The sequence below is a fragment of the Meleagris gallopavo genome, chromosome 9, assembly GCF_000146605.3.
Source record: "Meleagris gallopavo isolate NT-WF06-2002-E0010 breed Aviagen turkey brand Nicholas breeding stock chromosome 9, Turkey_5.1, whole genome shotgun sequence".
NCBI lineage: Eukaryota > Metazoa > Chordata > Aves > Galliformes > Phasianidae > Meleagris > Meleagris gallopavo.
In genome coordinates this window covers 13,723,555-13,749,368 of record NC_015019.2, presented here as the reverse complement: position 1 = coordinate 13,749,368, position 25,814 = coordinate 13,723,555, and the positions used below count along the sequence as shown (strand labels likewise).

The 25,814-nt window shown below is 38.3% G+C and overlaps 1 protein-coding gene across 1 annotated transcript in view; it reads left to right on the top strand.

Moving 5' to 3' along the window:
* Positions 1-52: 52 nt before the first annotated feature.
* Positions 53-25,814, top strand: part of NXT2 (nuclear transport factor 2 like export factor 2) — a 72,666-nt gene continuing 46,904 nt past the window's right edge. The window contains exons 1-2 of the mRNA XM_010715376.3: positions 53-494; positions 1,524-1,608. The gene's annotated coding sequence lies outside the window, so the exon portion shown is untranslated. The remainder of the gene's footprint in view (positions 495-1,523; positions 1,609-25,814) is intronic.

Sequence of the window (25,814 nt, the reverse complement as noted above, 5' to 3'; positions counted from 1 at the left end):
GCCGCCCCTCGGCGGGAAGTTTTTCTCTGTCTGCGATGGCCGAAACCGAAGCTCTGTGATCAGCGCCTTCGGGCTCCACCATTTAAAGAAAGTAGCTTTAAATAAAGAGGGCGCGGAGCCGTTTCTCGCCCTTCACCTGCCTGCTGTGCTGTGTGGGAGCACGGGGTGCCGCCGCTCCGGCAGTCCGTGCTGCGTTCTCGTTCCTGCAGGCGTTCCCCCACCGAGGTCACGTTAGTGCTGGGCGCTGTGCCGGTCGGTCCCGTCAGGATCGTCCTTTCCCTCGGCGCTGAGATCACGTCCCTGCTCAGCGCTCCTCTGAGCTCTTAGCCGGCAGCTCTGACCAGTGCTTGACACCGGCTCCCACCACACGCTTGTTTGGACGAGTTACTCGGTATTTTCTGCTTCTTGGATGTGGGAAGAGCTACTTTCTGGAGCCTCCAGTAACAGACAGGGAGCTGGCGTGCCAAATCTGGTGCTCACTTTGCTGATGGCAGGTGCCTCATTAATTGTACTTCTCCATTCTCTCCCAATGAGAAAACAATTAAAAGAATTCTGGGGCTTCTATTTTGTGTACAGGTTCTACTTTTCAGTCATCCACCTGTGGGCTCACTTGGCAGAGACTCCAAATAGGCCATCTCTGGATGTAAACAGAAATGCATCAGGGCTTTGTGATCTTTTTACAAGTCTTTGCTACTACACTGCAGTTTGCTGCAGTGTTTTTCCTCGGGAGTTTAGAAGCAATGTATCCATATCCCACTAGAAGGAATTTGGGGCTGGGAGGAGCCATTTGTGATGCACGGGCTGTGAACAACAGAGACGATAGGAACATTTTTCTGATGGGATTTCTTTAGCTAAGAAGAGTGCTTGGCCTTCCTCAGAACTTAAATTATTCATGTTTCCATATATGACTGTTAGGAAATACTTCCCCAAACTGCATATTAATCCTTAATTTGCTTATGCTTTCTCAGCTTCCATTATTAGGAGGTTTAACAATGTTGTCTAATTTCTTTTAGTTTGGAGAAGAGAAGGCTCTGGGGAGACCTCATTGCAGCCTTCCAGTACTTGAAGGGAGTGTATAAACAGGAGGGGGAACAGCTGTTTACGAGGGTGGACAGTGATAGGACAAGGGGGAATGGTTTTAAACTGAGACAGGAGAGGTTTAGGTTGGATATTAGGATGAAGTTTTTCACACAGAGGGTGGTGATGCACTGGAACAGGTTGCCCAAGGAGATTCTGGATGCCCCATCCCTGGAGGCATTCAAGGCCAGGCTGGATGTGGCTCTGGGCAGCCTGGTCTGGTGGTTGGCAACCCTGCACATAGCAGGGGGTTGAAACCAGATGGTCATTGTGGTCCCTTTCAACCCAGGCCATTCTATAATTCTTTTCAAATAAACGTAGTTCGTTGATGTCGTTATCAAATCACAGTTACTGTTTTTCTGTAGAAACTCTTCAGTTTTATTTATAGAAACCAGCCTTGCCTATGTATTAAATGCTTCCTTAACTGTGGTTAATTTGTCTTCCAGCAATTGTAAAGGGAAATGAAGATTCCCTCTTCATGTTTCTTGATCTTCGCTGGACTAGAAGAACCTGTCATTCTGAAATCTGGAGGTATGTTTGCTTTGTCTTTCATTTACTTGCTGTTTCTACCCTACCAAGTGCCTATATGAAGCGGGCACTGTAAAACATCAGAATTTGGAGCCACTGCATTTGTGATAGTTTCCATAATTGGCTGTAATGTCTGTAATATGAAGTAATGAAGAGATTGATACTTGTTCTTTTGAGCCAAAGAGAGCCGTGTGGCATTTGCTGCAGAAATGTTGAGAGATGAATGATGGGTTCCTGCGGGTGTCTCCTGCAATTCCAAAGAACAATGTTATTAACTCAGTTACAAGGTAAAAAGGTGAATGGTTTTGCACACAATGTTGCATGACTTGCAGCTCATTACTTCTGCTCATCACCAGCCTGTATTATGCACATCTTAAGCTGATCCTGCAAGAGTAATAACCTGAAAAATGGCAAGAAAAAAAAGTTAGTAGAAAAACACAATTTTAGTTCAGTAATGCACATGACATAAAATGGAAAGGAAATTTTCTGTGGAATTTTAGGTTAAAAATATTGCAGAAGTATTTATCAGCTCACTGTAACAAAGAATATTGAGTGAAAGCTAAGCTTTGTAGCTTTCAGGTTTTTGTGTGGTGCTATTTTGGCAATTGTTAATTTGTATACATTTCCAACATCTTATTAAATATTTGAACCACGTTCATAATTAGCATAACTTGTAAATATTTCTGGCTCAAACTCTTCCTTTAAAAGTCTCATTTTCTCACTGTGATTTCTATGTAGGCTGCTGTCATTAACTTCTTAGCAGTTCTGTTCTCAGCACTGGCATAATGTGATATATACAAGAGGCAAAGTAAACTCAAGAAATCAAATGGAATAATGGTTTTAAGTTAATAGATTATAGCTGGGTTATTCTGCAAACAGGGAAACTTTCCCATCTACCCTATGTCAGTCAAATAAGAAAATGAAAGGATATTACTCTATGTCTAGAGGAAAAAACACCTGTTTATGGCACAGATCAGCAATTCCAAGCATTCTTAGATTTCTGCCCTAGATTCTTGGGTGCAGAGAAATGCAGTGATTGAGCACCTGGTGGGAAGGCAGGGCCAACCAGGGAAGCTCAGGTGCATGCAGTGTACCTGAGTGATCAGAAGGGGTGGAGCTAGGATCCATCCCTTCCCAGACCTCATTTAAGGGTTGACAGTGGATCTAAGGATATCTTGCTGGAGATACTTGTATGCTTCTAGTCTTCTAAAGGTAAGTAGATTTTCTTTCCTTTGTTTCTGTGTTTGTGGTTGCTACCTCTGGGCTTGTCTTCATTTGCTGTAGCCTAAGACTTTGCTACTCTGCTATTATTGTTGTACTTTCCATCACACTGTAGCATTAGACTGGTAACTCTTTTTATTTATCTTTTTCAATTCTTCAGCTATTAAATATAAACTCACTTTCTTCATGGAGTGATTTTTGGAGATAAACTCTTCCAGTGACTGTGAACTTAAGATGTTGTGTACAGCGTCAAGAGTTATGTAAAGATCATTGTAAGAGCCACCTTGAGGGTTCCCTTATCCCTACAACTGTGTAGAATCCACTGAATTGAGTCCCCTAAATGTTCACTTTCCAGGTGTAAATTACATGAGGTCATAAGTGCTGCACCTTGATTTACTTTGCTGTGTTTAATTTGTTATTGAACCTGTACTTGTTATGATTAATGAAAATGGTTAGATTTGATTTTCAGATTTTTAGGCACAAAGGCTTAAGGTGAGCACCTTAGAGAGGTGCCCAGTTTAATGTTGAGGGAGCTGTGGGTGCTCAGCACCTCTCTGATGATGGAGATCTGGTTGTTTACTTGTTCCATTATATTCCTTTCACCATCTATCTAATCCTATCACATAATTGTCTACAGAAAATGCTCAGACACTTCGTTTCTTTACTGTTTTGTATAACTGGGGATAGTGACACCATGCAGTGAAAAGAACCACAGAATGCTGTTTTTCAAATGCATATGCTCAAGTTTGCAAAACACTTTCTCACTGGATCAAGAATGAATAGTAAGATTATTGTGCTTATTTGTTTTCTGGTGTATGGGTAGTTGTTATTTGCTGTTTGGGTTATTTAGTGATGAGAGCTTTGAGATAATGTGGAATATTATGCAATTGGTATAATGGGAGAAACGTAGATGTGTCCTTTTTTGAAATACGGTTGTTGGCTGGATGTCTAGCTCAGTAAGATAGGGAAAATACTTAAGCAACCAGAGTTTATTTACTGGTTTCACAGATTGTCTTTGGGAAATAACAGAAATTTAAGATATTCATTTATGTAACTGGAAATAAAAGGTGGTGTAGTTAGTGCCACCTAGTAAGCATACAAGACTGTTTTGATAAAGAAAAACTGTTCAGTGATCTACTGAAATGATGTTATATATGGATTAGAAAGCATGTCTTTAATTCTTTGATTAAAAAACAGAAGAATGGAAATCTAATTAAATGCCCTTTGGACAGCTTATGAATGAGAAGTGTCAGCATTATACTGGATGATACCATCACTGCAATTATTGTACAAGTCCTTCGGTTAAAGGAGGTCTATGTACTTATAAATTTCTTTTTTTTTTTTATGAATGAAGTTGCAAGTAATTTGTGTCTCTTTTGTGTCTCTCCTGATGGAAGCTACTTGAGCAATAAAGGTAGAAAATACAAGTTTGCAAATGCATTTGTCTGTCTGATATACTTACATCTTCTGATGAAAGCTTCAGTCTCTGAGCGTCAGTACTTGTGTGCTGGGGGTCAGATTGGTCTGAATCTGCATTTCTACAGCAATATCTATCTCAGGGAGTGAGTGTGTATGTACTTGTTTTAACAACAGCCACACTTAATGAACTGACTGCTCCTCGTGCAGTTTTATGTTGTGCCATTTTTACTTAGCTTCAACACTTTATTTTCTAATTGATGGAAATTGTCCTTTCTTCTTGATACAAGAGTGAAAGAACTATATCTCATTTGTACAGTGAGGCATGGAATTTCAAATCTAGTGCTAGTCATAGAAACTATTTTCTGAAAATAATTCTTGTGGGCTCTCCTAACTGTGTCTGAATTATCATCCTTCACTGTATAAGGGCATATGTTTTAACTGCATATGAACAACTGAATTTGAGGAAAAACATAGGAATGCACTGTTGTTAATGGACTAGGTCTTAATTTAGACTTACTGTATTTTCTGATAAATACTGTGGAGTAAAGTCAGATTTAGTTCGAACTGTGGTATTTTGTAATGGAGCAACAGGAGACCACCTAGACTTCAGAAAAGTACCTCTAAAAACAGGAAACGTCATTTAACTTAGGGGAAAGTGTGTTAAAGAAGGAATTCTGGCATGTAAATTCTCTTCCATGCAGAGACTGTTTCTCTCACTTGTTGTGTTCTTCAGCTGAGCCTGAACTTTCTGTTGGAGAACTTGAGCTGGTATTTTTCTGACATAGTATCTTTGACTGACAGCTCAGAAATAGTTCCTCTTCCTCTCCCCATCCCTGGAGGTGTTCAAGGCCAGATTGGATGGGGCCCTGGGCAGCCTAGTCTGGTATTAAACTGGGAGGTTGGTGGCCCTGCATGTGGCAGGGGGGTTGGAGATTCACGATCCTTGAGGCCCCTTCCAACCCTGGCCATTCTGTGATTCTCATGCAGAGGCAGCATAACTAACTTCTGAAGATACTGGACCTGCTATCACAATAAAATACTTCAACTTCACTCTTGTTTTGGTTTTTTTTTTTTAAGCAGTGTGGCCAATTTCCATTGTAGAATAAGTGCTAGCTTAGAGTTTAGTCTTCAGATGCTAAGTAATTTGTGGGAACTCCATCATTTGGTCTGTGGAAAAGGCAGATCTAGAGTGCCTGTGCTGCTTACTGTGTGACGCCTTTTTGATAAATGGAAAAGATGGTAGTGGCTTTATGTGTTTCTCTTGCACAGTCTTATCTCACTACAGGTGGTAGCCCATGCAAGGTAGTAAAGAAGTGTTTTTCTATTTTTATTTTTATTTATTTTTTTTTTTCATGCTCTGTATCATTCCTTATTCAAGGCTTTAGTAAATGAGATTCTGCTTCACAAACTTGACTTTCCTAAAGGGCAATGCCTGCCTTGGATAAGGAAGTAGTCATCTCATAGAGCTCTGCTAGGAAACATAGGTGGAGCAAAAGACACCTGCTGTGTGCCTGGATTGTGAAGGCCTTATCTGTATCAGCAGCTTAGGACTAGAGATTGCTTTAGAAGAGGATAGTCTTGGAGCATGCGGAGTGAATTCCTTTTTTGATGAATCTTGAGATGCATTCCAGCTATAACTGGGATGTATTGATGGACATCACTCCAAAAATAATACCTCCTATTTATTTCTGTGGAAACTACAATAGATGTGAAGAGCACAAAACCACCATTTGATTGAGGAAAATCTCAGCTACAAAGTGCTATTTTCCAACCTAGTCACCACCACTAGCTGTGTGCATTTTTACCAGCCATGAGCAAGAGTCTGTATGCCTTGCTCATAAACATCTGTACCAGTGAAGGTGTCCTGCTGTCACAGCTGCTGAGAAGTATCACCCACCCCTCGCTGCGCTCACACCACTGTTTGGTCTCCATAAATGTCAGTGAATGGCAGTGGGTGCCATTCTTTCTGCATGGAGGAATTCAATCCCACCCCTTCACTTCATCCTTACCTCCATGTGCTGTTGTGTCAGACTGCTCCTCTGCTGCCATCTGTCACACAGCAACAAAATGTGATGGGATATTGGAGGGAAAGTTCAGCCTCCACTATTGTAATTCCACCATCCATCTCTGACAAATGGGTCAGCATTATGAAATAAGAAGTATTATTTTTGGAGCCTGTGTACACTAGTGTTTTAAGTGAACTTAAAATTAATGTCTCATTTGTCTCTAATTGCCTTGTTTTGATTTGTGATCTGGAGCAGTCTCAGAGCACGCAGACTGAATTCCTTGCTGGTGAAATAAGACCAGAAGCTCCAGTAGAGTAGCATGGTTAACATACTGCATGCTATCAGGTAAACTGCCAAATGCATGTTCAGTAGACAAGAAGCTTTCAACACTGGTTCTTGGTTGTACAGATTCTGTTGTACTGTTCTATATTTCTTGTTAATGTAGATGTAGCCTTAATGCACTCCAGCTGCTAATCATTCAATCTATGGGACTAAATTAAAGGTAGTATAAAGTAAAGCCACGGAAATGCACGTAATGTGACCTCGACATGGTATCTGTTGTACTGTGCTACTTGATAACAAAGACCTGCTGAACATCTCGGGCATACGTATAGCTTCAAAGAGAGAGATATAAAGTAAACAAGGCAAATCAAACTCTTGTGTCTTTTCTATGATCCATTGGAGAGAAGGAAAGAAAAAACTTTGCATGGAAAAGCTGAAACCTTGATCTGTAATGTCAGAGTAATACAAATTAGTAGGGTCGGGTAGCTCAAACTTCTTTTAATCAAATTATTTTTATGGGATCATCTAAAAAATACAGAAGTTTTTGTTGAGGTTCAGTAGTATTCTGTAATTTTGAGTATTCTATGTATCTATAGACATACACACATATATGTAAATTGAAGAGTATGGATGAAAACAGTCAAATCAATTTTTCCTAGTTGCTGCATGAATTTGTTGACATGGAGATGCCTCAAAGTATTGTAGGGCTTCAAATAATGATGCATTGTACTAACAGAAAGACTACTTCATAGCAAATATAATTCAGCTGCAAGAGGCATTTTACAGTAACAGAATTGATAGAAGAACTCATAGTATACATAGCACTAGATGTTGTTCAGGAGGTCATCTGTTCTTTTTAAGCCAATGCAAATGTGATCTGAAGTGGGAAGGGCCTTCTGATCATCAGCACTCTCCTATCCTACGCTGCATGTTAGTGTCAACTCTGTAGACTTCTGTGGCAATTTGCTAGAGTTTTAACCTATTCAGAATACTTTCAGTATTGTTTTAAAGAGGCTGCTGGGAATTAGTCATTTAGGAATCAGTCTGTTTTTCTGTCATGGCTTGCAACACAGTGGTAGTTGAGGTATTTCTGTAGTCCTTGATTACAAAAACAATTATTCATTATATTTAGTGGAAATGATTTAAGAAGCTTAGCAACGTTCCAGAGTCCCCTAAACAGGGAAAACAGTAGAACAAAGATGCATTGTGGTGCAGCTGAAGAAGGATGTTTTCAATCTCTCCACGTGTCATAATTAAACATATTTACAATATAAATTAGATTGATTACAATCTGCCCTCTGACATGGGATTTAAAACTTAATTGTTTACAATACCATAAATCACTGCCCTATTTTAATCCATAATGAATTGCAGTATTGTTTCTAAGTGAATTATTTGATAATCTTTAGCAGATGATTTCCCTTCCTGTATCTTTAGAAGTTAAAATTGTAAAGCTGTTAAATTATAATGCACAGTTATGTTGCATATTCACAATCTTTGTTAGTGCTTATTTGATGACCAATTGATATAGTTCTCTATATATGGTATGTAATTATTTCAACCGTGTAGCAGGACAATGCAGACACTTTAGAAAACACAGATAATGAATATTTTTGCTGTTTCAATTTGTTAGCAGTAGGTGATATTTTTTTTCCCACTGTTGTAAAATAACTGTCTTAATTACTGCAAAGTGAAATAATGGTGAGTAGAAAGTCATGTGTTACTGTCCCTTGCGAAGTTATGCTTTTGATCTCACTGACACATTTCAAAATTGAGGGTGAGGTGGAAGCTTTGCTTGTCCCATTCTTGGAATGGGACAAAACAGCCTTACCACTTCAGAAGGAGCTCAAAAAGAAGTTATGACTCAGACAGTCCTCTGAATCATATTTCCCCTGAGCTTTAGCATTGCACAAGTGGGGAGTGTGCTGTCGGCCCCTTGCCAGATGAAGCACATTCCCTCTCTCCTGTCCAGTCAGCTCTGTTTGCTGACATAGGAAGGAGGAAAATGATGGGTATGTTTACTTCCAACCCAGTTTCCTCCAACTTCTTTCTTTGTTCATGGAAGGAAACGATGCTTCTTGAAGGCTTGCTGATTAGTGCAGTGCTCATGGTGCTGCTTTCAGGAGGGATGGTGTGATAATGCAAGAATGCCAGACAGCTTCTGTAAGTTTTTGTCTTCCAACTGATGCCTGGTGTTAGGCATTTGCTTTACTGTTCATTTGTTGGTGGAACACTATTCTCTTGCCAGATCTGAAACTCATGCTTCTTCTTTGGCACTCACTTATCCCATGTAAATTTGAAGCACATCTGTTGCAGTGAAGGGAATGTATCAGAGACACCTATGTGGTTTCAAAGCACTGAGTGTCATTTGAGGCAGATCTAGCAAGACCAGTAATCACCAGGTAAAATATGAAACAAAGCTGAGTTCTTAGCGATTATTTAAAAAAAGATGTACTGACACACAAACCAACAAAAATAACTACTTCCTGTGTGTTGGATTAAAAATTGTAGTAATAACCAAATAAATCTGGTCAGCTAATCAAACTCTACAGTGTTTTTATAATAGATTTAGTCAGCAGATTTTTTTACATCAACATTGGTTTACCTGCAAATAATAAAGGTTGAAGTATTCGTTTGTTAGATCAGCAATGCAAAGGTCCATCTTTCTTAATGGTTAAAGATGTTAATTATTGTGATCTACTCAGAATCAAGCATTTACAATTCCTAACTTGCTAGCAACAGTAATTATATGTGCTATCTGCACTAAGTAGTATTTATTTTCCTCCCCCATTAATGAAGAAAATATAAAGCAAATAGGATAGCAGATCTTGAAAATACTCATTTCAGTGTCAGACAGCTATACCTCTACATTTATAGTGACTTTTAACAGCATTTTACCTGAACGTGTATTTAAGGCACAAATTGCAACCTATCAGTACAAGAGGAAATACACGAGGAGTTATCGATTCATTGATTCTAGCCTGTAGGAATGCTTGGGCAAATAGCTGCCCACCAACATGAATATAGGTTGTGCAATTCAGTTTTAAGTATGAGACTTGGAATTCCATCCTGGGTGATCCTTACACCTACTCTTTTTCAGAAAGAGCTTTCACAGATTCACAAGTCATTTTCACAGGAACAGGACATTGTTATAAAATGCAATAGGTGATGATAAAGCCAGAAAAAACATGTTGCAATAAACTGTAGCAACAGGAGATTGTCACTGAATATTTGTTCTGTCTCCTGAAATTCTATTGTACGGGCTGTAGTGTTACTGCTAAGTTTTTATGCTCACCAAGCTTTACTTTTTATCACTTCGTGTAAAATAAAATATAGATGAAGTAATAAATTATCCGTATCATGACTGTCACCATTACAGTGTGCCCATGTTTATAAGAATCCTAAAAGTCACTTTGAAGGATACAACCACATGATAAACCTGATAGACCTGATCTTCAGTGTCCCTGTGATGGAGCACCATGTGGTCAGTGAACAATCGGCAGTCTGCTGAACTTCCGCAGTGTTACTACCCACAGTTGATGAAGTTCAGAGAAGAAGCATTACCTACAATTCCTTTTTAGGTAATTGCAACATCTTTAATGTGATTTGTTTTGTATTATACTTGCTGGTGTATTAAATCAAAGAGTAACTCAGTGCTTCTATGTACTGATGCATCTTGGAGAGTAAGATAATTGTCCTGTGTATCCACAGCCTGATTTATTTTTATTTAACAATCTTTGAATGAGAGGAGAGGAAAAAGTGGTAAATAGTTGTATCAGTGCAAAATCAATCATTTAATGCCTTGCAAAGCTTCCCTTCTGTTATTTCAGCAGTGTAATATTCTGTTACATAATGTTGGCAGTTGAGTGTTATTTCCCCATATACGTATATAGTATGCAGCATAATAGCACTTAATACAGGGCAGTAAGTCTCAAATTGTTTTACATATTTCATCATAGATTAACAAAGGCTTACCTCTCTTTTTAGAGTAGCATTTGATGCATCTTGAAATAAAGCGCCACTTCTAAAACCCCTGTGATAAAGTGTACACTCCACTTTGTAGCAATGCATTTCTCATCTCCTGACAGTTTGTAAAAGAGTAGTGTTGAGAAGACCTCAAAATCTTACCTAATGTTCTGTTGCTGTTTCTTACTTCATATTTGAAGTGTTTGTATGCCAAGTTTCAATTGTTTTTGAATGTTGCAAGCTGAATCTGGCATTGATGTCAGCCCCTTCAGCATACAAGTGTTGTATGCGTGCGATGTAATGAAACTGTATTTCATTCAGTCTTGCAAATAAATGTCCCAAATAGATTTATAGACTTCATGACTCAAAATACCCTGTTAAACTGCAATGGCCATGATGGAATGTATTCCGAAAGCATTTATATCTTTGTTTGTGATTTTAGATGGATGATTACAAAAATCAAGGATACAAATGTAAATGACACAAGTTTAAAGAAGGAATGTGTACAACAGATAATACCCCTGTTTTTTCATATTTACATATTTAAGGGCATATTAAGTTAGAGTCTGAATGAATGGCAGAGAAGTATGCTGAAGAAGTCATGTCTGTTGCATGTCCTTCACGCACTGATTAGCCGTTTTGAAGGCTGCTTTACTTAGAAAATAATGGCTATTGTTAATTTCATTTATTTCTCTGAAAAATTATTTAATAACATTAATAGTAAAGCTTGAATGAAGATATTCATATGTCCTTGTTCTTTTATATGCTATGATTTAGAAGGCATTTTGAAGCTTTCTAAATGCTTAGTAAAACAGCAGGATACATCAAATGGTCTGAAGGAGGAAGAAAAAATAGATAGCTAATATACTGTTAGGGGAGGGGAGCAAGTTCAGGCCTCATGGTGGTGGAATTAACTCAAAATGGCCTTAGAGAGAGCAATGCTAATTTGTTGTAACTTAGAAGTGGATTGGGTCATCATCCTTCTCCTTCCTTTCCTATTCACGCATAAATATGTCTTGTGTATATACATACATACGTAAAAGAGAAAATGTGGCCCAGACAATGAATGAAAAATAGGTCTGCACAAGTGAGTCATTTGTTTAGGATCATGCTATATGTAAAATCACTGTGTACAATCAAGTAAAGCAGCTGACCTAACTGTGTAAACCTAGTTCTCAGTTTTATTAAAATCATGTTATATTGAGGTGCTGTATTTCTCAGGATTCAAAGTACAAGAAATCAATTAAATCTGTTAGTGTCTAAATGTATAATCCTTGAAGTAGTTAATGATTTAAGAGCACAGCTCAACTGATCAGTTAGCATACTCAGTGTATTAAAGTCAGTGATAACCCTGAAGTTTCTTCTTGGATAAAGGAAAACATGTGAATCAACATTGATATTGTTGTCATTTCTCATTCTAAAGCCAACTTCTGACCCAGGGATACTGAGGTAGGCCTAGTCAACTGTTTGTTCAGGTATGAAGACACTGCTTTTCTTCCAGAAATGTGCACTGGAGTTACCTGCACCATTTGTAGATGTACCCGGGTACTCCCTGTGCAACAGTGTGAAACTGACTCAGAGCAGCTCAGTGCAAAAAAACAAAGTGACTAATCTCTTCATAGAGCTGGGGCTCTACAACTTTGCTCTGAGTCATGATGATGATTCCAAGCACCTAGACTTAGAACAGAAATAAACAGATTTAAACAGAGCACTTGGTTTCATAACAGATTGCTCCTGATCCTTCTGTCAGAGTGACCTTGGTAATTCTATTTAACATAAAAATGCTGCTGATATGCAAGGTAGTTCAAAATCCCTAGGAGACTATCAAAGTGGGATCTGAGCAGTTAGGGAAAATGAGGACAGGAATAAGACTAAACTTTCCTTATCCATTTAAAAGCACAGTGAGAGCAATCAGTTGTCCAGTGGCAAGACTACAATCAAGATTAAAACTAGAACTGATGGAATTAGAATGTGGAAGGGAGAGGTAAGGGAGATATGTCAAGAACAGACAAATAATTAAAATGTTGTAGCCACCCTTGATTAGTTCTTCACATCCTCAAAGGTTGAATAGATAACTAGCTGAACTCCAGTAATATTAATCCTATGTTTTTTTAGCATATCTCTCTGTGTTAAAGCTACATGTTCTTCTGTCTTTATAGTGATACCTAATATCTAAAGGGCAAATATTAATACCAGCTGAGCTGGAATCTGTTCTGAGATAAATGACTGGTTGCTTCTATCACCTCCAAGTTGTACATCCTGCTTTCAGGGGCACTAGTGTAAATTTGGAGAAGCGAACCTGAAGTTTAATGATCTGCAAATTAAATATGGAAATGGGTTACTCCTGACAGCTCTTGTATAACTATGAGTAGTATTTGGCCCCACATATTTATTTCAAGATCATAAAAATGGTTATAACATATTTTACAAGGATAGGTCTGGACGTGTCTGTGCAGAACCAACTTAAGTTTTGTGCTTGTGGTCCAAGATAGCCAATGAACTTTCTGTGACTCAAAGCTGTACAACATGTAAGGTCTGTGATCAGTACTATTACTGAATACATTATTACACATCTATTACTAGATTTCTGTAATTAAAATGTGCATAACAAGATTTTTATAGAAGTGGTGTCTCAGTGTCCCATTTTAAGCTATTGCAATAATAGTGGAAAAAGTAAATAACTCTGGAAATGAGCAATGTTGAATGTCTAATTTGAGTCACAAAATCAGCAAGAGGCAACATGTTAATCACTTTAACATTAAGAAAGCCAATAAGCATGTTAGTTGAACTGCTTTTGTGCTTGAGGTAGGATCATGTAATATCTCAGAAACTAAACAGAGTTGGGCCTCGTCTGTACTTGAATGGGAGACGTGTGAGAAATATCCATTGTATCACAAGAAAGGATGTCAGAGCTCTAATAGATTTCATCATTATAGCTGAGTCAGTGTTGAAGTCCTGCCTGCTATGGTGTTAAGGATTCTGTTGAATTGAATACCACATTCACTCAGTGGTTGGGCTTAAACTAGATCTGTAGCATTACATGTAGGAAAGCGTTCTGTCTTGCATTTATATCAGTGTCCTGATGATAACAATGAAAAACATGCAAAGCCCAACAGTGGGATGTAGTATTAAAATAATATGAATACACTTTAGTTATTAATAGCTCGAGACTTTTTTTTTTTACTTCAGCATAGGGCAGGCATCATTAGTTTCTTTTATTTCTTAGTCACTCCTGTATTTATTACTTAAAAAATAAAAGGAAAAAATGATAGAAGGGAATTTTGCCAAGTGTGTGCTTATTTACTTTGCTGTGAGGGTGGTGAGGCAGAAGAACAGGCTGCCCAGAGGAGGTGTGGATGCCTCATCACCGGAAGTGCTCAAGGCCCTGTGCAGCCTGATCAACTGGGAGGTGTCACTGCGTGGTTCTGAACTGGATGATCTGTATGGCCTTTCCAGTCCAAACCATTCTATCATTACATTGTCCACACAAAACAAATACGTAAAGCACATTAAACTGCGTTGCAGTGATGAGTAAGTACAGATAACAAAGGAGATTGCCAAAGGCTGCTTGCATTTGCACAAGCAAAGCTAAAATACATGATTGATTGTATCTGTCCTCAAACTTCTGGTTTAAAAAAAAAAAACAAAAAAAAAACACTTCTTTGGTAAATGTGCTTGATTATTTGTCCTAATTAATGTGTATTTCTAATATTCACAAAGTAAATAAAATATTCCTGCGTCTTCAACCCGTTGTAAAAATGTTGCCCCTAGAACTGCTGTTGTATGAACAAACACTGAGTGGCACAAGCACTGCTACTTTAGAAGTGGGGACAGCCTAAAATGAGAGATTAAGATGGAGCCTAAACTTGCACATATTAGTTGATTTTCCTTCTGCAGGTTATGGTTCAAGGACTCTGCCTCCCTTTTTGCTCTTAAAATGATAACAAACTGTGCTTTCACTGCAACAAATTCTTATGGTACGTCAGAAGATATGACTACTTCATTCCCCTTTCTCTGAAACAAGGTTTTATTATAGGCTATGCACAAATTCTGGAGCACCTTTGTAGACAGTATGACCTCTGAGGACAGAAAAGGTTATAATTACACTCAATTACAGTATTTGTATCTTCGAATTCAGTGTTTCTGTCCGTGTATCATTTGCCCTATCTCTGAACTTTGATTTCATGAAAATGCAGTTCTGCAGGAAATGATTTCTGAATAACCAGTAAGTATTTGCCGTAGAACTGCAACTAGCTGGGACATCAAAGAATTGAAAGCCAGTGGTGTCTAAAGTTGCTTAGCTAAAACTCAGAAATAACTTTGTTCAGTATTGAAGATCAGGTAACAAAGACTGTAACTTTCTGATTCAAAATACAATGGGGAAATCCTATACTACTGACTCTCTGCTAGGGACGTATTTTTCATAAGTATTTTTTAAGTGTTTTATGCCCATGGATGTATGCAATCTGAATTTGTATAAATTCTCATGCAAAATTTGGTGCATTTTATTTCCATACATCTTGATAAACTTTCAGGCTTGCTGTTAAATCTACAGAATGCTAAAATAATGGGTTATGATGTCTGTGCAAATTGAAATTTTGCTTGTGCGTATATGACAATCAATGCTTTAAAAAAAAAAATGAAATCTTCAAAAATGGTATTTTTAAGAAGGCTCATTTAGAATTAAAAATTAGAATGTGGGTAAGTTGTCACTATTTTTGTGTGTTTCCATGTGTTTGGGATTTCATTTGGAGGGAACATAGGGTGCTACAGCCTGCCTGTACAAGCTGAAGTAAGCGTGAGTGGCGAAGATTTACATCTCTGTAAATTCTAAAATATCAAATACAGCCTCTGGATTACCAGAAAGGGTGAGAATTTGGCTCTTTGGTAATGCCCTTAATCAGAAAGACTCTTGTGTACATTACCTGACCAAAAGGTGGTAGAGTGCACTGGTGATTCAACACAACTGTTCTGGCTTGTTTTTTAAATGTTTCTGAGGAGTTCACCAATGATTAGCTGACACCCAAGAATGAGACTTTAGAAATTTATTGTTTAAGAGAATCCTTAGCTTTTGACTCACGCACAAAAGCAAGGTTTTAAATGAATGACAGAGGGTCACTGAGTTCATGAATCAGTATGATGGGTTGGAATGCAGCCAACTGTAGTCATGGAACTAATATTCTGTAGACAATTAACATAAATAGTTAAACTAAGATCAACTAAAATCAATGTAAACTCAACTGTAAGCTAGAAACTAAACTAAGGTTAATATAAATAGGTGAACTGAAAAATAAAAAGTGGTTTCTAATTTCCTTTTAGATACTCTGCTAATATGGACAAAGCTAATTTCTGTGAAAGTCTGCATGTTTTCTCTTAGGGACATCCCATCTCTTCTGCTGTGGATGCATGGAAAACAGCACTGAAGTTTATTATATAAGGTGTGCTATGCTCAGCTATGCAGGGTCGTAGAATCAGTCCCTCCAGAATCCTGAAATATGGTCTAGTACCAATTGATTTTTTTCAAGTCTGTTAGCTGTATCAAAGCACTATTTACCTAACACTGAACTAGATACAAGTAATTTATTGCCAACTGATAGAAAAGATTGTTATTTTGAAGTTTGTACTTGCACTGAATCATCAACATGAAAAAACTGCTATACTGAGAATTTTATAACTGATAAAGTACAAAATATCTGTGTCTACTGTAAGGGGAAAACCAAATTTTTTGCAGAACAATTACAATAATATACTACTGTCAATCTTCCCCCCTATTGGCAAGAAGTTGTTTCCCTTCTCACTGACTTTATAGGCATTATTTATTCTATTACAGAGGCAAATGACGTTTACCATGAAAATATTTAGGTTAAGTTCAGTTGCACATGTTTTCAATTGTATTTTAATAGATTATTTTTTAATAGTGATAATTTAATAGTGATTTAATGTAAATAACACTGCTTTAAAACACTGTCTTAAAAATACATTTTTTTTAAGAAATGTTATTTCCATTTTCCCTTGCAAATATCTCTGCTTGTAACTAAACTGTTAGCGCTGTGTTTTCAGTTTTGAAAGTGAAAATAGTTTGTAAATATATGTATCGTTAATTGAAATCACAGGGAAGAAAGAAACGATCCTGATTACTTTCTTACCTGTCTTTTCTAGAAATGGAAAATAACATTTATCCATGAAGTTATTATGATTCCAGAGCATGGAGTTCAGGCTTTCTTTTGCATCCATGTGAATTTGGCACCAGCAGTAGGACTAAATAAATAAGTCTTTTTGTTTACAAGGTCTAATATGTATTGAATAGTCAGTCACAATTCTTTGTTCTACATCAGTTCTAATTCTGTAGATGTTCTCCTATCCAAGTGCTAACAGAAATTGGTGATGTGTAGTTTGAGTGCTTTCAGTCTGTGTGGGTAGCATAGCAGGAGAATAGATGCATGCACTTGATAATGCTAGGTGGACTGCTTTGCTTGCAAAGATTTTGTTTGTATCAGTATGTGTGCAGTTATAAATTCCAGATGGAAAATGTCCATTGCTACAATTCTTAAGAACTGTGTTTTAGTGAAGTACCTACACATCTGGATGAATAATATTTGTGCCTATAATATGTTGAAATACTGCACAGAGCAAACAGTGATTCATTCCCTTCTAATACATCTTTTCTTAAATAGAATGATTCATATCAGTACTTCCTTAGAGGAATACGCTCTGTTTTTATTTGTTACTGAAACCAGACTGCAAGACCCAACAAAACTTCTCCATTTCTCTCAAAAGAAACCTCTGTGGGATTTTTTATTGTTGAATAGAATACATGAATGAAAGTTGACAGAAAATTTAAGTGCTAGACTGATTTAGACTCTCAAGTGATGGAAATGACTTTTCATCAGTAAAGCTATGCTACTGAACCAAGGATAACAAATTCTGTGAGTTAGGCTTGAGAGACGGAAAAACAAGACCCTCTCACAACTGCAGGCTTGGCTTTATGGAACAGAAACACTGAAAACCTTTTGTTTGTTAGTGTCCTACCACTGCTAAAATAACAATCACGTTCCTCAGTGCCTCATCGCTTCTTGGTACAAGACAAAGATGCAGTGCACTCCAAAGGCCAGATGAGGTACTGGGTCTGTGATTTCTTTCACTTTTGATCTAGAAATATGGTTTATGGGAACAGCATACCTTGTATTCAGGTCTGTACGTACATTTGAACACCGTCAGTACAGCAGGTTTACAATCTCAGTTCATTGTGTACTGAACTTATGCTCATCTTGCAGAAAGTCAACAGGGCGTAAGGCTCCTTTCAGTTCTGTTTCCTAACTCGGAATAATTTTTGCTTTGAATTATTACTGGTGACTGTGTGAAGCAAGGAAATCCTTTCTCTACAAACAATAAGCTATTAATAAAAAAAGCAACAACAAGAAGACCAAACCCAACCAAGATTACTCTAAAAACAAAGAAGCAAAGCTAACAAAAATCTGCAAAGGCTTATTTTGTGAATATGTACTATCTATCTCCTGTTTACTGTGAACTTTTCCTATGCAATTCTCTACATACAATCACAGAATCTTTAACATGGAAAGATGCAAGTGCTGTAAGAAAAGAAATGGGAGTAAAGAACTTAATGCATAATTAGAAAGCTTTTTTTCCCAAGAGAGATGAATGTAATTTCATAATAAATTAACATTTATGAAGCAAGGCTAGGCTTAGGTTATACAGATTCGTTGGCCAAAAGATTCTCCTCTGGTACAACAGTAGAGACTGAGCAGGACTTTATACTTGCTAAGCACTGGAGTTGTAAAACACAAGCAAAAGGTTTAATTTCTATAGTAGGAAATTGGAAAGAAACTAAGAGTTTTACAGTCCTATTTCATGACAGGAAAGAGACTGGGAATGTGGAGGCAGGAGATGACAGGGAGGGATGGATTCTTTTTGGCACAGGCTAGCTGTAAGTCTGACTGTAACACTGGGCTGCCCCTCAGTCTGTACACATCACAGCTTGCTGCTCTTTAAAAAGTAGCCAGAATTATCAGAGAAGCAAATACCAAGAGAATTTAAAGCCTTGGTTTGTCTTCTCACCAACAGAAGTATTTCCCCAGAAAGGCTTTAGGGTATACTTGGTGATTTGAGAAGTTTACCTGGCTGTTACGCTTGCCATGAATGATCCACGAGTAAACAGAGGGTCTCAAGAATGTTTGCTGGGTGATGTGTAGTGCATACACAGCTCAGGTCCTAAAAGCAGTGTAGCTACATTAGCAGAGCACTGCTCAGACTTACTAGGTCAACAGTCTTTGCAAAATTGCTGCACAACTGCTTTGCCCAATGTTGTGCTGCGTAAATGTTCAGTGTAACCTCTGGTTTTAGTATAGCATAGGTAGCAGCAGGTATTTATGCAGTGTCCTGCATTCTACTGTGGGCAAAACTTTGGCTTCAGAAAATCTGAATAATGTATTAATATGTTGTTATTAAATCAAAAAGTGTGATAGTTTCATGGTAAACTGCCCGACATTCCTGAGTTATTGTTACAATAGGTGACTTGAGTCATCTTGAACAAGGGTAGGGTTCTGTTTGGTGAATTGCTTAATGCTGAATTCCCTGACACCTCAGTTAGATTGTTTTTGGCACCTGAACTATTCCCTTAAAACAGGTTTGAATATTTCCATGCTGTGCTTCAGTCCACAGGTCAGAAATGCCCTGCCCACTTGACAGTGGGACACTGATTTCATTAAATTATATGATTTGTAACTGAGCGAAATTGGAAAATAAGAGGTAGAAAATATACAAATTAAATTACATGTGCTCATTTTAAGTTTTTTTTTTTCCCCCAAGATTTTTTTATTTAATTCAGATCATTCATCTCCTATTCAAGTACACAGCAGTGACTTATGCAAGAACCCAGCTGCCAACTGATATGCAATAGTTACAGCCAAATGAAAGTTTGTCTTGGAAGTCTCTGTTCATGATATGCTAAAGAAAGTATGGATCATGTTTCCCTCTCTAAGGATTGTAATTCTACAGTACTGAAACCTACAAAAAACAAATTAGTAGAAACTAAGTAGTGCACACAGGAATAAATATTACCTGTTCAGTGTAAGTCGACCCAGCTTTGGCAAAAATCTATTGGAATCTCTAAAAAAGTTGCGGAGCAGATGAATGGGGGTAAAAAAACCAAACAAGCACTGCAGTCTCCTTTAATTTCCAAAAGCCAACAAAAATTCACACCTACCAATAGTTCCCACAGAACTAAAACTGTCAGAGATAAAGAGGGAAAATCCTCATTTGGATGAGTGAATGGTTAAAGGACAGAGGTAAAATCAATTATTGGTTGTCCCAGTGGGTTTTGTAGCTGTAATAGCACATAGCTCATTGCATGCTAGCTATCTGATTGCTCAGATTTCTGAGGAGGTTTTGCATATTTGTGAAAGACAGGGCTTTGCAGTGACTTTGGTTTCTTGGGCTGGGGCGGAATTAGAGTGCAATTTGGGATAGAAGCATTGATCAAACTTTCCATCCTTACATCTGCAGGATAAACTGGATCAAGATGTTGCAATTACAATAATTAAAGTATAATAAATAACTACAGAATCATAGAACAGCCCAGGTTGGAAGGGACCTCAAAAGATTATCAGGTTCACCTTTTCCTGGGACAAAGGAGCCTAGATAAGGTTGTCTAGCACTCTGTCCAATTGCATCTTGAAAGCAAAAAAATTCTTAAATTGAGATGGTACTTCTCCCACTGCAACCTGTACCCACTGTCCCTTCTGTTCTCCATGTGACCCTGAGTGAAGCTGAGTTAGCTTCAGTGAATCCTATTTTTTCTGGTTTTTATGTTTATGAAACACACATAGTCAAGCCAACATAATAGAGGTTTCAAAAACTCAGCAACAGAAAAGCAACTGAGAACTATGACTGTGATTTCAGAACATATTTAAGCACAGATGTAGTTTTTAGTTGTGGACTGAATAATGCTTTTTCACAGAAACAGATTTTTAAGACCAACATTCCACTAAAAATAGCTGATACAAGTTTCTGTTATTGTTTCCAAAATAGAAGTGACTGTGATTAAATATTAGTTGGTTTGGGATCCCATGTCTACAATAGAAGAAATTTTGATTAAAATTCTAAATTTACTGCAAGGATTCCATATAGCACTCCAGTTTTCTTCTAATATCCAGTTGTCATCAAGCTCCAGAAAATGTATGAAAATAGAGAAGATAATCCATGGAGACAGGGAAATTGGTAGGCAGCCAGCTCCAGTACTAACACAAGTGGGTACAAATAAACAAACCATATAAGCTGTGAATGGCAAACCAGCTTTGCTGAAGCCATACAACGAGGCTGCAGAAGCACGACATACATGAAAATTGTATAGAATCCAAACAAGCAGACTGGCTGATCAATTCATATTCTCTCTCCTTTGTTTCCTAGCATCTTCACAGATTTACTGTGAAATGAGTTACTCGTTAATGTAAAAATATTGGGATGTACAAGATGGTATACGACTGAAATATTACTGATGTTCATATAGTAGTACCCTCTATTGAATGGTCTGCTGAGACTTTTCCTATTTCAGAAGTCTGTTTAGGAAGCAAACCATCCTGATTTAATTACTTTTTCTTTTCCTGGATTCTGTGGGTTAGATCTGCAATTGTGTAACTTGCTTGTGTTCTCCTGATAGTTTGTTTTTTTTTTTTTTTCTTGAGAATCCACTGTCCTTGGTATAAACACAGCAGATCTGTGGGAGAGAAATCAAGACAGCTGTAAGCCTGCTAAAGCTAAATGAATAGTCCCCTGTGTGTTTCGACATACCCTCTTTTGTGGCATAATCTGAAGCATATCAACAGTAACACTGATGGGTTGCTTTCCAGAACATTTTAACAATGTTCCATATGCCATTATATATTTTAGTGAGCCTGTTTGCTAACATTAGAAAGAACATTGATTTTGCAAGTGTGCCGTTCTACTTAACCACACATAACTTTGGTTTCTTCGAGTATTGGTTTTGCTTGTATGATCTGAAAGTTGCAATCTGGTTGGCAAAGAAAAAGGTGATTCTCCAACGTTTGCTCGAGTATCTTTTAAGTGTGTTAATAAATCGAGTAAAGCTTAAAGCATTACCTACTGTACAAAAGTATACAAAAAAATCTACACAATACTAATTTACAGGCAAAACACTACGATTTCTATTCATCAGATATCTTTAAAGAGACAAAAAAAAAAAAAAACTTTCAACAGAAAAAAAGTCCTTCAAATGTACAGGATGTTGCAAAAGGTGTTTTCACTGATTGGTTTTAAAGAAGGCTGAGAAATATCCCAAGTGCTTGTTGTGATCTACGTGTGCATTCCTTCCAATAGCACTGACTGGCAGGACGAGGCTCGCCCTGTGAGCAGGGTGGCATAGCGCTTTGCTTTCAAGCTGATGTGCACTCGTTAGCAATAGTTCAAATTCATCAATTTGTGGGCATTCTTTTCAGCCAGCTGTTCGGTGTGGCAGTGCCTCTGTGTGTGAGAGAGGCCAAGTTGGGTGGGGGAAGAGTGTGGTTCTTCCCTTTAAGGTATCTGCATTTAAACAGCACTTGGTTCTGCATACTGATTTCAGCAGGCATCCAGTGTCAACACTGACGTTTTCGATCTTTCTTTTATGTCATATTAGTGAAAAGTGACCTGTTTTGTTTGTGGAAGCTCTGGAATCCCACAGGAGAAGGATCACTCAGCATTGTGGCCATCTGCCAAGTACAACTTGTTCTGAAACACAGTGGCTCTGAGAAGTTGCATTATCAACTGAAGCACAATGTGGACGTAGTGGGGGGTAGGTTAGACTGATTAGTTGAGTTGTTATGACCAGTGTACCCTTCTGAGTACACTGCACTTCTGCTGCAAGGATCTTCCCTTTTTCTCCTTTCTACTGATGTGTTGTTTCCAGCTCTGCTTGGACCTGGCCACTACAGAGCTCAACAACGGTCCCTCTTATAGGGCTGTAATGTATTCAGCACCTGTGGTGTATGCTGGGAATTGAAAGCCTGCCTTCTTTTGTGAGGAATAGTTTCTTAGATTGCTAAATTGTTCAGAATTTCTTTGTGACAAATACTAAGTGTAAAAGATGTTAATTTAAGTTTTGATTTTATTTCTGGTATCCTATTTCCTTAGCCCATGCTATGAAGGCAAAAGTCTAAAAATCATATAATCATAGAATTGCTCAGGTTAGAAAAGGCCTTCAAGATCATCAAGTCCAACCACAACCCAACCATACTACCCTAACTCTAACCACCCACTGCTAAATCACGTCCCTGAACACCACATCCAAATTTTAAATACATCCAGGGATGGTGACTCAACCACCTCCCCGGGGAGCCTATTCTGTGTTTAACAACCCTTTCTGTAAAGAAATTTTTCCTGATATCCAACCTAAACCTCCCCTGGTGCCGTTTCCCCTTATCCTGTCATCTATCACCGACTGAGAAGAGACTAACCCTGCTCTTGCTGCAGTCAACTTTCAAGGAATTTGAAGAGAGCAATAAGGTCTCCCTTCAGCCTCCTCTTCCCCAGACCAAAAACAGCCCCAGTTCCTTCAGTTTCTCCTCATATTGCATGTTCTCCGGGCCCTTCACCAATTTTGCTGTCCTTCTTGAACCTGCTCCAGCACCTCAATCTTGTTGCCCAAAACTGAACACAGTACTGGAGTACCAATGCTGAGTACAGGGGCAGGATGACTTCCCTGGTTCTACTCATCACAGCATTCTTGATACAAGCCAGGATGCCATTGGCCTTGGCCACCTGGGCACACTGCTGGTTCATATTCAGCCAACTGGCCTTCAGCACACCAAGGTCCCTTTCCATCAGGCAGCTTTCCAGCCTCTCCTTCCCAAGCCTGTAGGGTTTCTCATGGTTGTGACCAAAATGCAGGACGCTTAGCCCTATTGAAGCTCATTCAGTTTACCTTGGCCCATCAATCAGCCTATTCAGGTCCCTCTGCAGTGCCTTTCTACCCCATTTAATCAGCCAGTTGGAAATAATAAAATAGCTTAGCCTATAATAAAGTGAAGTGGCTTTTGGATTTTGGTAGAATCAATAAAGCTGTTCCTTCTTTTTTAAGTAGATCTGTTGCTAGCTCACATTTTCAAAATAACTGATGGATTCAGTCCTTTTGATATTCATCCTTGACTCCAGACACAGAATCTGAATCCAGGTCTGTACTTCAGTCTCCTTATTCCTTGTGATGTTATAGATCAGGAAGTTGTTGCTATTGTAAAAGTAATGAGGAAGTACAGAAACTAAAACCAGATTTAGTTCTGAATATTGCATTACCCTCATAGGATGCAAGAATGTCTTGAAAAAGGACGTGGCCCTTCACTGATGGAAATCTTATTACATGAGCAAATCAATTATAGAGTGGTTCAATGAAAGCAGAAGGTAGACTTTAGTTTATGAAATTCTTTTTCAGAGCTTTGAGTTTGAAACAGTTTTCAAAAACACTCTTTTCAATTAGCTGCTAGGACAATAAGATTAGTATTACATAAAGGAGAGATTACTGTGCAAAGATGATGACGCGCAAGATTCTGTTTTTTCTGTAGATAACAAAATCACTTCTAGCTACTGGTATTTGGCTTGTTTAAAGTAGTTCAGCTGCTCGTAAACAACACTAACTCAAATGAACTAAGAGATCAATTTCGTTCTGTTCAGATTCATAGTTCAGTAATAGTAACAAAGTACAGATTGCAGAATATTACTGATGAAAACCCATAGGTGAGCAATATTGCAATAGAGGAAACTTGATTTATCATTTCTCTGTAGAAATGGAAAGGCTGACTGTTGAATCTTCAAGTTAGCTGTATATTTCTGCTGACTTCTGTATCATCAGAGTAGATATGGGGCTAACAATATTTAGTCTTTTTTGGTTGACAGAATCCTTGTGTAAATTAGCCTTTTGCAGGTGCAGAAGACATAATGTGTGCTAAAAATACAAATGCATTCATATTGTTCCGAGAACTCCTGATTAACACAAACTTGAGAAGGAACTTGAATTTACAGCAGTGCTTGACCTGAGTACTACTAGGAAAGGAGGCACATCAGCCCAGAAAAAAAGTGCTTACTACAGAAGGACTGTATGAAATGAATTGTCAGGCAGATAAGAGTCTTCTGATCTTTGTCCAAATTTCTTCATTTGAGCTTACTTCTATATTCAGTCCTCATGTCCCTGAATATACATTGTGGGGAAACTGGTCTGTATATGCAGAAGGGGTGTACAGAGACTTTTGTCAAACGGCAGGCAGAGACTTGTGCACCCAGTATAAACCCTCCCAGTAGTGTTGCACCAGGAATCTGAGGCTTCTAGAGCTTGGCAGGCTGCAGTGGCAAGATGGAGGAGCTTACTCTGCTTTTCCTTTTTCCTGCTGGTAAGAGCTGGTGACTTATAAATTCCTTATCATCCTCTGCAGTCTCTGCTGCTCCAGGCCAGGGCCAGTGAGCTAGGTATGTGGAACGGAAAGGTGACAGCTGTAGCAGGGGCAAAGAGTCGAGTATATGTTTGTATGATATCTGCATGTAAAATGAAAGAGTAAATACTTAAAGTTGGGTGAGGTGTTGAGCTGGATGCAAGGAGTGAGCAGATGGGTAAAAAATGAAAAGGGTTAAAATTCAATATAAGATTGCTAAATGTGAAATAGACTTTCAGAAGAAATAGAATATTTGTGTAAATATGCAAATAAATGTTTTATACACGCTTATGCATAACATAACCTTCAGGGCCCAGGCAGAAGAGATAGACCTAATCTGAACAGAATGAGAGGCAGGTTGGCAATGCCATTTTAAGGAAGGAATGGATGGCCACAGAATTGTTTGCAAAAATATTTGCAGTTTTTTTTGTTGAATGTCTGACGTATAACGTAAGGAAATCCACATGATGGTTAGATGTTAGGGGGAAAATTCTTTATACTCAGGGCAGTGAGGCACTGGCACTATTGCTCAGAGAGCTGTGGGTGCCCATCCCTGGAGGTGCCCAAGGCCAGGCTGGGAGGGCCTCAGGGCAGGGGGAGGGAGGTAGAGGAAGGGGTTGGACAGCCCACAGTATGGGTTGGAACTTGATGGGCTTTAGGGTCCCTTCCAACCCAACCATTCTGTGATTCCATGGTGATATGATTCTAAGTTTCCCTACAGATATGTTCCCTAGAGATATGTTATGGGGGATGAACATGTCCTGTTAATGAAGAATATTGCCCTGAAAGAAAGAATATCAAGATGATCCTAGTGAATATTATCATAATTGCTGCATTCTGATCTGAATCCTAAATATTTACTCACATCTGCATGTGTACATATAAT